The sequence below is a fragment of the Lepidochelys kempii genome, chromosome 6 (assembly GCF_965140285.1).
Source record: "Lepidochelys kempii isolate rLepKem1 chromosome 6, rLepKem1.hap1, whole genome shotgun sequence".
Classification (NCBI taxonomy): Eukaryota; Metazoa; Chordata; order Testudines; family Cheloniidae; genus Lepidochelys; species Lepidochelys kempii.
Window position 1 is genome coordinate 28,157,728 of NC_136385.1, and position 12,750 is coordinate 28,170,477.

The following is a 12,750-nucleotide window of genomic DNA, read 5'->3' on the forward strand; positions in this document are numbered from 1 at the left end:
GCCTGACTTCTGATCACGTTGCATTTTTGTTTAAAAGCTTAACAGTGTTCTCTCACCTCCCCTTCTGCGGATTCTGAAAAAGAACCTATTCAAAATTCACTTTCTCCTTTGGCAGAAATCTGGTGATGGTTGAAATAAAAATCAATCCATTTGAAATTTAATAGTAGCTAAATTTTTATTGAAGAATATTGTCATTACTTGGGATAGAAATCTAGCTCTGTGTTAGCTGATAATCTGTTTAAATCACATCCTGCTATTGGTGACCAACCTCATTGTTGGAGTCATCTCATTTTCAAAATTTATTTTGCCTCAAAATATGAGTTGCCATCTAGCCTCACACAATACAGGATGATGAGAGAGGAGATGCTGCTGAAGTATAAAAATCTGAATTGGTAACCAAAGTGTGCAGGTATTAAATACTACTATGAAAAATAAAATCCTTTGGCCAGTAATAGTGCAAATTCCTGTCTGATTAAAAATAGAGGATAGAAAGGGAAAGGACCTGGTAGGTGACCTATTTTATCCACTGCCAGTGTAGGACTGTTCCCAACAGCACATTTACTAGTGTTACATCTGGTCTAGTTTTTAATGTCACAGTGATGGAGCTTCCACCACTTCCTTGGTAGACCATTCCACAGGCTAATAATATTATTTTTCCTTACAGTGTGCTAAATAAATCCTCTCCCTCCTTTGGGTTTACTGCCTTCAGTACTACATAGACTATTATGATGTCAGTCCATCTTAGGCATCTCTTAGGGCTTGCCGTCTTCCAGATTTCTTGTCTACACTGAGCAGCAATGTGCACTACTGGGTAGGGAGAGGGATTTCTAAAGTGCATACTAATTGGTCCATATAAACCCTGCTGGTGCCAACTAAAAGTTCCCTAGTGCATTTTAATATAGCATTGTTTCAAACAGCACTACATTATAGAACACTAGAGAACTTTTAGTTTGCCCTCCAGTAGGGTCTGCACTGACCAATTAATGGGCAGCACGCTAGCGCGCTTTAGAAATCCCTTCTGTGGTATGGATTACTGTGCCGTGTAGACAAACCTTTAGGTGAATTATACACGTAGAACCTTTTAATTTTTCTTCATATATCTTCTTTGAACTCCACCCCCAAATCTGTCAATGCTACTGCTGTTTGGTGCTCAAAGCTGAGTACAGATATTGTCTTGGCTTGTTGCACCAGAGACTTATATCAGTGGCTCTAAAACGTCTTGACTCTAGAGACCTCTTCCCTTATCTATCTTAGAATTCATGCAGGCAGGTCCTTTTCAGTAACTGAAATAAAGATGGATTTTCTTCCCCGTCAACTTGCTGGGGTCTGTTGCAGAAACTGAGGTGCTACTTGGCATTTTTTTATGCCAAAAATGGCAGATACACATTGCTCTGAGTGAGAGTTTCTGAGCAGCCTAAATAATACCAAAGAATTATTAGGGGAAGGGATGAATTATTTGCGTGGGATTTGGGGGCAGGAGACGGAGGATCAAATCTGTCTAATCAATTTTAATATCAGCTATTTCTGGTGCAATCTGTTTCATTCCAGTGGTAGTGAGAAACTTGCTGGGATGTTAGCAGCCAAGTCAGCTGAACTTTACTAGAGGAAAGGAAACTCTGTGTGTGGGTGGGTGGGGTGGGGGTGTATACCTACACACACTGGCGGTATGTCTACCCTGCAGTTGGAGCTGTGATTGCCTCACATACACTGGTGGTAGCTTCAATCTACTGAACAGAAATACCAATAGCAGTGGAGTTGTGGCAGCACAGACTTCAGTGCAGGCTGGAGGCACCTGCTGCCAGGCCCTGGGGTAATTACTGAAATGCCATTGCTTCTTTTGTTCTTATTTCCCCTTTCCCATTGCTGCACTTCTCTCTTTCTGCTGTATCTCTTTTTCCCTCTCCCATCCTGTTTTCAGTGGTGGTGCTTCTCTTTCCTTGTCTCTCCCTCTTTTGGCATAGCTCTCCCCTCCCCATACAGTGATGTGTTCTCTCCCTTTGCACCCCAGTGTTTTAAGGGCTCAGTCCTGCAAGGTGCTGAGTACCCTCCGCTCCCACTGAAGTCAGTAGGAGTTGAAGGCTCTCAGTGTCTCACAGGCCAAGTCCGAAGTTGTTGCTGGGTTTTTTATTATGTTAACGCCTAGATGCCCCATTTGAGATTGTAGCTCCGTTGTGCTAGATGAAGTATAGAAGAGCAGTCCCTTCCCCTCCCTTTCAATGTGTCCTTTTCTATCTAATTTCCCACCCCCTTAGGTTTTTTTCCCCACCCTTAATCCCCCAAATCTCCTCTGGTCATCTGCCTCTTCTACCCACCCTCAAACTCATTCATCCCCAACAACATTCTTCTCCAGCAGCTCCAGGCCCACTGTTCCCTCCTGTCCTTCATTTGGAGAAGAAATGGTGGTGGGTACTAGGAGCTATCTTGATCTCAGTTCTTCCTGCCACCTACTTGCAAAGAGGTGCAAGAGCGGAGCTGGGGCCTGGCCTAGCTCTCCACAGCACAAGGAACCAGAAGCCGTGTTTACTTTCTTCAGGGGCTGCATTGGGGCTGGAAATGTGACACTGAGGAGTACCATGGACCCACGGCATTTCCTAGCAAACCCTCAGGAGGCTCTGGTCATGATCTGCACTCCTGCCCTACACAGTAGAGAGGGACAATACCTACATATCCTGTGGCCTGATGCCTATATGTAGGGCCCTACCAAATTCACGGTACATTTTGGTCAATTTCATGGTTATAGGATTTTAAAAACCGTAAATTTCATTATTTCAGATATTTAAATCTGAAATTTCACGGTGTTGTGGCTTAACCCAACTCTGCAGGCAGCAGCGCAGAAGTAAGGGTGGCATGTATGGTATGGTGTCGCCACCCTTACTTCTGTGCTGCTGCTAGAGGGGCACTGCCTTCAAAACTGGGAGCCTGGTCAACAGCCACTGCTCTCTGGCCACCCAGTTCTGAAGGCAGCGCAGAAGTAAGGGTGACAATACCACGACGCTCCTAAAATAACCTTGCAACCCCCCGCAAATTACTTTTGGGTCAGGACCCCCAATTTGAGAAATGCTGGCCTCCCCCATGGAATCTGTATAGTATAAAGTAAAAGTATACAAAAGACCAGATTTCACGGGGGAGACCAGATTTCATGGTCCATGACACGTTTTTCACAGTCATGAATTTGGTAGGGCCCTACCTATATGCAAGAAGACCAGATTGCATCTACCTTTTTGCTGCTTTATAGTTCTGCAAACTGAGGGCTAATTTTCTGTCCACTATATCACCCTTCATTCTCTTCCAGTGCTACTGCTTCCCAAACTTCTTCCTCCTGTTGAATAGTGATTTTTCCTTTGACATATTAACCTGCATTTGTCTAATTTCATTTTCTACTCATTTTTCTAATAACTTTTCGTTCTTTGTCTTATTTTTCAGTCACCATTGATGTTTGCAACTCCTCTCTCTTTAGTATCATCTGCAGATTTAGTTAACATCTGTAATGATGCTGTACAAAACTTAAGAGAGATGCTGAGAGCCATGTCCCCAGCTCAATATTTTACTCCTTTTATTTTACAGGCCTTCAGCAAGGTTTCAAACCATTTGGTATTCTGCAGATTCAAACCCTGTTAAATTAATTTTGAGGGGAGTTTGTGGCAGACTATCAACTGATTAACTAAAATTTAGATATATATATGCACACACAACGTGCTTTAAGTGTAATACTCAATGCCTTAACTATGGAGCTGTGACAGACACTTCCATAATTACCTCTGCTGCTCATCATGTTAGAGTACCATAAATTTAATCAAACTAAAGGTAAATGTTGAAATGACAAACCAGTAATCTAGTGTGAGGGGGAAATGTAGACTTTTTCCTCTTTAAATTTAAAAATGTAGGGTCAGATTTTGGCCCAGTTTAGTGGCTGTGCAAGGGCATAAGGCACCTCCTTACCCCCCTCCTCCCAACTGTGGGAAGGAGAGCAGCATCTGCTATGTGTCCTCCTTCCCCCTGTGCAAGTGGACAGGGACTATCCCGATGCATTGGCTAGCATACCTAAGCCAGTGTACAAGGGATAGTACACTGTGTCAGGCATAGGCCTGGAAAAGTCTACTTCCCTTTGTGAGCAGAGGTAAACCGGGAAACAGTGTGACTTGTGTTGCCTGAGGCTTATAACAAAACCATGAGTGAGGTCTAACCAGAAAACTTAATGACAATTAATTGTAATGAATTCTAGGATAAATGTTCCTTTTTGGTTGTTGTTTAATTTCATCCCAAACAACCAATAATTCCAAGCACAGCTGCTGTATGGTGTCTGTCTTATATGTTCATGTGTCATTGGTTTTGCTTGACTTGAGTAGTAATCAGTCCTAAGATGTGGATGAAATAGTTTGACCAACATAGACAGGGGGTTTGTTCTGCTTGAGGACAACTCCCCAGATGCATCTATAGCACAGCTTTATCCCTTCGTTATCTGAGAAAAATATCCCTGTCCTCACCAAGTAGGGAAATCATGCTAGAACTTTGCTAGGAAGAACCACTCTTCAACATAGTCATTGTTAACATAATTTTTTAATTGTAGCATGGACCGTAGTTCTGTGGAACCAAGTTGCTTAGCATACCCATTTGGAGGGAGGCAAGTATTTTTGGGCCTGCTGGTATCCCCTACATCCATCTATCCATCCAGGCATGGTAACTATACGGCCTTCATTACAGCAGTGTCTGAGCATCTCTCAATACCCTCTTCAGATAGGGAACTGCTGTCACGCACATTTTACTGATGGGGATCTGAGGCACAGAGAGATTAAGTGATTTGCCCGAAGTCATGAAGGATGTCTGTAGTGGAGGACGGAATTGAACCCTGGTCTCCTAGAAACCAGGCTAGCACCTTAACCAAACTTATCTACATGTGGAGGATCCCCTAAAATGCTAAAGGGAGGGCTTCAGCTAGCACCCTTTTCTTGTCCTCTGTGGAGGGTGCACAGGCCAGAGTGAGCAGGCCTGGAGTAAGGCTAAGGGAGTGTGTGGGAAATACACATTCCACTTCCTGCTCTGGAGCTCAAGGTGAAGAAGGATGTCCTGTGGCTATAATACTTTTCCATGCTCCCCCTTCCATGCAGGGTTCCTTTTTTAAGTTGGAGAAGGGTCCTGAAGACATCAGAGGTCTGGGGACTTCCTGGCAGCACCATTCTAGTCAAGTCGTCCTTGAAGGATATAGGACCTGAGCTGCAGAGATCATGTCTGCTGCAGAACCACAGAGCTTATGTGTGGAAGTTCCTGCTCTCCCACAGTCTATTTTTATAGGGAGAAGAGGGAGGGGACCAACCTTGTCTCTTCAAAGGGATAACCAGGGAGATATCTATTCAAGGGAAAAGAACTTAATGGAGATTTCCTCCCCTATAGGGCCCCATCTTGCAAGTTTTCTACAGAAGGAGAAATCCGGCCCTAAATTTTCTACATGGCACATTCAAAATATCCCCCCTTACTGCCTTAAATCTGCAGATAATTCAATAGATGTGCATATACAAAATGTACCAAAAATCCCTAGCAATTATTTAAAATTAGAGCTGTTCAAAATTTGCAAAATGAAAAATTCATCTATTGAAAAATAGCATTTTTCTCAAAAACCATTGTATTTGAAATTTTCCATTGCTTTAATGAAAAGTGAAAAATGAAAATATTCAAGATTTCATTTTTTCCTTCTTCCCCTTTTTCCTCTGTATTTCCTATTTTCTTTCCCCTCTTTTAGTCATAAAATGGAAAAGGGGAAAAAAGGGACAGAGAAGAGGCAAAAGTGAAAATTAACAGTTTTTGAAAAAAAAATTCACAAATAAAAAATTGTTCCTTTTTGAAACCCATGGAATAAAACATATTTTTAAATTTTTCATGAAAACTCTTTTCAAATTTTCGACCAGCCCTGTTTAAAATGAAGCCTGCACTGAATTCTGTTTACCTCCTTAACCTGGCTTCAAACACAAAAGCCCCACATTAATTAGTATATTTGAAACTACTGATTTCTAATGATCTTTCTGCTGTTTTTGCCAGACTAGGTGTTTGTACACAGTAGGGGCCAGAATTTGGCCCTTAACTGATACTTTTAAGATCTATCTTCATATTTCACTCTTAGTGCATAAAATGAAGCTCTTGCAGGGTAAGTTATAATATTTAGGCTGATAATGGACAGATCCTTCCTTATAAATGGTGATGCTGGAGTTTGGGTAAGCCAGATAATGGTGGGTGGTTTTTTTTCCTTTCTGAAAGGAATGGCACATTTAATAAATTGGATGTCCATTGTGAAAGAGAGGGAAGATTTATGAAGTGTACAATGCAGGATGAGGAGGAGGTGAATCAGCTTTTTATGAAAATGCATGAGGAAGGCTGTTGAATAAATACCATAAGATGAGGCAGCAGATAGGGCAAAAAGAATCAGTTATGGGAAAATGGTTAGCCTCTGTGTAAACCTTGTTAACGGTGCAAAGTTTCCTATAGAAAAAAATATAGACTGCAGGGCTTACCCTGAATCTTTAATGGTTTCTGACTGACTCTTCCTTTCCACTCTGGATCTGCAGCAAGGGAGATTTAGGTTAGATATTAAGAAAAACTTTCTAACTATAAGGATAGTTAAGCACTGGAATATGCTTCCAAGGGAGGGGGTGGAATCCCCATCATTGGAAGTTTTTATAAACAGGTTGGACAAACACCTGTCAGAAGTGGCTTCTTGAGGTCCCTTCCAGCCCTACATTTCTGTGATTCTGTAATAACATATTGTCTATACTAAGAAAGGGGTGCGTGTGTGTGCGGAATAGAGAGAGGGGTAAAATACACACACACATTCTGGGGTTGAAATCCTGCCCAATAGAAATCAATGGGAGCTCTGTCATTAACTTCACTGAGGCCAGGATTTCACCCCTGTGTCTTTGAAATACTGTGAACTGAAACCAGCAAGGTGCTGAGCGCACACTGGCATTTATCCAACAAAAGCACTTAAGCATGTGCTTAAAGTTACGTATGTGAGTAGTGCTGTTGAATTCAGTGGGATTTAAGTTGTGTGCGCCCTTAGGTACTTTCCTGGATTGGAGCCATACTGCTCCACCCTCTTCTGCGGGATAGAGCCCTGTATGAATTTCTTCCAGGGACTTTTATGAAGCCCTGGAGTACATGTTCCTGAAATATACAGAAAGGAGTTATTTTATCATTTTGGCAGACATGAGGAGGTTGAAGCTTCCTCTTGCTTGCCAAATACTCCAGTTTTAAAGGCAAGTTAATAGAACATTCTGTGTGTCGGGGGGGTGGGGTGGGGAGGGGAAGATGTCGCTTATGATTAACTGAGTAACTCCAAACTAAAATAAGTACCATAAACTAAATGTGAAGGCTTGGTGTCATTTGTGTGTGCAAATTCCTGCTGAATCTCATCTTTAACCTTTTGGATTTTGTTGCAGAATACACTGTATTAATAGGAGAGGCTTGCCAAAGATGAATGTATGTGAAAACTGCAGTCAGAAACACAGGTTCTCAGAGAATGTGCCTTGACATGAAAAGTTATGCCTCAGAACTGACACACCTGAGGCCTGATCCAGTGTCTTTTGAAGTCAGTGGAGAAACTCCCATTGCCTTCACTGGGATTTGGATTAAGCTAGTGAGAAGAAAACTAAGGATATCAAGGCTCAGGTTTTCAAAGGTGCCTAAGGGAGTTAGGTGCCCAACTCCTATTGAAATTCAATAAGATTTGATTGTCTGTTTCCTTTTGAAAATTCCAGTCTAAAAATACATACCAGCAGGATCTTCGTGGGCCCCAGAGTTATTGTACTATGCTCCCAGTTGTGATTAAAAGGAAAATAGAAAGGCAAAACAGTCAGCTTTTCCAACTCTCTTTCATCATAAGCTTCACTTATTCAAAACATGAGTAGGTCTGTGTAAATATTATTTCATTCTAATTAAAAACATTTATAAAAGGCTTTACTGATGTCCAGTAACTTAGGACTAATTTATGGAACTCTGAAGATAGAAGCGTGATACGATTACCCTGTTTTTAATGTTTTCCATTGCTATTAGTTTAACCCACATCAGTCAGTGCCAAATATGCTAGATAAGGAATTTTGGCAAAGAACACTTAAACTTTCTAAAGTAAAGATAAAGGCTCTGCAAGAGAAGCTAAAATATTTTGGCTTTTAACGTTTTTTAAAAAAATTGTTTTTAACTTGTAAAGATTTAGTGTAAGATATTTGAAAAAACAAGAATTAAATTGAAACCTCCTACATATTATATAGCAGTTTTTGGCACTTTCAGTTTCTCAATATGCATTCTGAGTATGAGGAAAACATAATTTTCTTTTTTCTTTTTTTTAAAATCTCTGCTACAGTCAAGTCAGGACTTTTACCTTCTTGTTGACTTTGTCTCCAAGTCTGTGTGCTTACCTGTTTGCCTAGGCTATCTGATCTTGCTGCATTCTATATATTTCAGCTAACATAGTGCAACTTCAAGGGAAAAACCTGCATTCCTTAAGAGAACAATGAGGGGACTGTCTATACTAGGTGGAAAAAGTTACATGAAACAGTGGCTGGGCCTGCCCAAGACTATGCATCCAAATGCATGCAGGTGCTTTCTCAGTCATTTTGCAAGCATTGCCTGTGTCATTTTAATGGTACATCTGTAATGAAGTCTCCAGGTCAGGTCAGGCTGATATGCTATAATCTACAATGGTTTCCCCTTCATGTGGAAGGAGAGCCATAATAATTACAGCTGCAATGGTTCAGCAGGCACTCCCAACTCCATTCCATAATGCAGTGCCTTGTGTTTGCAGCAAAAAGTCTCTTCTTCCAAATCAACCATTCTTTCTCGTCTTCCATGTTCATCCTACCCCTTACCCTTCCATTTTTTTTCCTCCTCCCTTGTTTTCTTTCACTCTGCTGGTTTTGTTTGAGATCTTCTTGTATTCTTGTTCCATTATTGCTGGTTTATGGGTCACATTGGCTGAAACACATTGGCCTTTTCTAGACAATGCATTCAGTGGACGTGTGCTAACCAAGCAGCCAGAAAAAGTATTTTCAATAAATAATGGGCCAAATTCATCCCTAGTGTAACTCAGATTTATTAAAAGTCTCAGGTGTGAGATGTGAACTACGGTCCTGTTTCATACAAGTGTAACTCTTTGTTTCATTGGTTTGACACCTGATTGACAACAGTGTGAGATGAGCATCAAGCCCCCAGCATTTGCTCATTTGGCTTTTGTAAAATAGCGCATATTATTTTAGAAAATTACCGTAAAAATCACCAAAACCTCAGCTACTGAGGGATTGTGAAGGGACTATTCCAGTAGTTCATGAGGACAGCTAAATTTGTCTTTGTAATGACTGTCCTGAGTTATTTTAAATATCAGTAACTTTTCTCACTCCTGTCTGCAACTTATCGGGCAACTAACGTATAAATGTAGTGACAAAAATTCATCCGTCTCCTCCTCCCCCACTAGATTACTTATTAGGCTTATACAAGGCAAGATATTAAAAACACTTTTGTCTGTCACACCGCCACGGGTAGGGGAGGGGGAATTTGCCAGTTGCTAATGGATACCTGGAGTTTTTGTGTATGACCATGAAGAACAGCTTGTGCACTTTCACCCCTGATGTTCCCTGAATAACTTGGGTCTCATTTAGGTCAATAAGCCTTTATCAAAATGTCAGGAGTGAAAAATGTGTCTTGGTGTAAGCCGACTGGTCGTTCCCTCCAGTCACAGGAGTCTATAGAACAATCAATGTTCTCTAAGCTTGTCTGCATGTCACGCAAAGAACTGGATGACAGTAACCATTGACTACATGTCTGTTTCATTGTCTTTGGGACAGCCCACATTTGCATACTTGCCAGTGTTCCTGTTATCCAATGAACCATGGAGAGTCTTAAAAAAAAACAACAAAAAAACAAAAAACAACCCACACAACTCTAATGCAAATTTTGCACACACAAAACACACATTTAAAAAAAAAAAAAAAACATAGCCAAGGCTTTGGTTTCCCCCTTCTTGTTATAATAATGAAACTATAATCTTGATAATCCTACAGTTTTTGATCCAAAAATTGCATTTGTTATTGTGCATAACATTTAACTTTCCCATTTTTCCTTCCAAGAAAATCTTTTCTTTTTTGTTTTGTTAATCCCCATTGGGCAGTCTGAACACTATTGTGTGCACAGCACATATGAGTTGAGGCCATAGATTTGTTGCTCAAATAACTTCTTTTGTATGAAAGAAGCAGCTAGCTCTCTGCTTAATGATTTGTCATTGTCTTTCACTGAGGGAGTTTCCTTCATATTAGTGATGAAAGAAGCTATATTAGCCTGCTACAATACAGAAATGTACTAATATATTAGAGCTTGTTGATTATATTTTTATAAATCAGTACAGTGTCATAAACAAAATAGACAACAGTTTTGTGTTAGTACTAATCACTATTTTAATAGACAGGCTCGTGTTCTCATTTGCATTTCAGTGTAGGTTTAAATGTATTTAATTAAGCTAAACAAAAGGGGAATCATACTGCATGTGAAGTTACTGTGTTAGGCATAGTATATTGTATCGTTTTCTATTGTGTTACAAATGAATGTCCATTAGGTTTTCAAAAAATGTTGTTGTAACAAATGTTTCTGAATAAAATTCTTCCAAGGTTTCTGTTTATTCCTTTCACACATTATAATAGACTATGGACCAGATCCTCAGCTGATGTAAGTTGGCCTATTTCCATCTTTGTAGCAGCCAAGGACCCAGCCAATATCATTTAATTTTCTTGAACCTGGAAACCTCTCAGGAGCACAGTAACTTTGTAGACAATTGTGATAGCTATCCTGATGCACCTGGCAACAACTTACAGAAAGCCCGGGATATTAGAGCCCATCACGTTAAGAGAAAGAATGTTGGCTGATGTCCTCCTGCCTTCTGAAAAATGTCGTAGTGTCTTTAACTTGCACCTGCACAACTTAGCTACCAGACATGAGGAGTTTAATGCATCATCAGAATGCTGGAATTTTAGAGCCCAGTCCAACTTCCATTAAAGTCAGCAGACTGGGCCCATGATTAATAAGAATCATTACTCTTTTTTTTCTCAGTAGCCCTATTGCTCTTTTAGCCTCTAAGGCAATACTCCGATTGACATCAGTGGGACCAGTATTTCGACTTAAGTATTTTAATTAATTAAAAATACACTCGTGTGTAAGCTAAAAGTGGTCACTTTCTTCAGCGCTTTTCTCACCATCCTCCTCCTCCTCCAGTGGTGCAATATCATGACATACAGGCATAGATGTCACAGACTAGTAATATTATTTAGCCTTAGAGGACAAATGTTGATTAGTGGCATGCCCTGTTCTCTTCAGCAACAGTTGGGATCCTCAATTGCTGAAGAACTGCTTGGCTTTTGTCATTCTAGTTTACTCAGACACCAAACTTCTCCAACAAACCATTGGTGTGTGCAGTGTTGTTGTCACCGTGTCAGTCTCAGGATATTAGAGAGGCAAGGTGGGTGAGGTATTATTTTTTATTGGACCAACTTCAGCTTGTCTCTCTCACCAACAGAATTTGGTCCAATAAAAAATATTACCTCACCCATCTTGTCTCTCAAACAAACCAAACAGTTTGTTCTACGCCTTTTAATTATATTTTAGAACTGTTATACCTCATGAACATTTTAATGTGTTACATGCCAGGTCCTGGGTATTTTCATTTAGAAGCCACAGCTTCTATTAAAGGTGGTTATTTTCCCTTTTTGCTCTAAATAGGGGATGATTTCTATGTAGAGCTAAGATCGGCTATTCAGTGAAACCAGATACTAATTGAATGTGGCTTTTAAATAAAAGAAATATGGGATTGCAACTCTGTCACTTTGAAAAAATATAATCAAAACTCCTTCACCTGCTAATTGACAAAAAGCTACTGTCTGAGGATTTAAAACACAGATAAAAGTGCATAGAAAATCACACTAAGTTCCAATTTTGTATTGTTATTTCTCTGACAGACGCAGATGGATATTAAACCCTTCTATTCCATTCACTGTACACTTTGGAAACTCCTGGGTCAGTCCCCTGAAACGTTTAAATGTTCAGTCTGGCAGCATAGTTGCTACAGAACTGTGTTTTAACCAAATTCCTGAACCATATTCTTGTACATTTCTTACAAAAGCTCAGAAATTTAGCCCAGTTTTGGACCATGGTTATCAACACTTACTTCACTTTGTTCCATAGGTGAACACCTAACCCTGCTCAAGACTCCCATTGACTTTAGGGGCTGGGGACAGGATTTCACCCCATGTTTTAAAACTGCCTGGAAACTATCAAGCTGTAACCTGGTACCAGAAATACTACTTTTAAAAGTGTGGGTTGCACTTAGGCTATAAATGAGTGGGTAAATGGCTGGCTAAGATGATACTGCAAATGATACTGCAAAAGTACAGTGTACTTTTTCTGGAAATGAGATATACTAGCAAAATATTTGTCTTGTGAATGCAGAGTCTGCTTGTTTTCTTTGGCTGTCAAACAACTTTCTGTTTGAATTATTGAAGCCAAGTAAATTTATGCAGAATGGTTTCAGTTTTAGCACATAGAGAAGATCCAAACAGCATGCCATTCTGGTATTTAAACTTATTCTTTATCATACATTTCCCATTGCTTACACAGTTTTCCTGAGGTTTTGTAGTTTGGATCTTCTTGGCATATTGCATATTTTTCTTCTTCCCAAGTTTTACGTTTCGTTTTCTGTGTTCCTTAATGTCATCTGAAAGAAGAGAGAGA

At 40.1% G+C, this 12,750-nt stretch overlaps 1 protein-coding gene across 4 annotated transcripts in view; it reads left to right on the forward strand.

Moving 5' to 3' along the window:
- The window catches only part of KCNQ1 (potassium voltage-gated channel subfamily Q member 1), a 539,776-nt gene that overhangs the window by 136,445 nt on the left and 390,581 nt on the right, over window positions 1-12,750 (forward strand). The gene's annotated exons all lie outside the window — the stretch shown is intronic.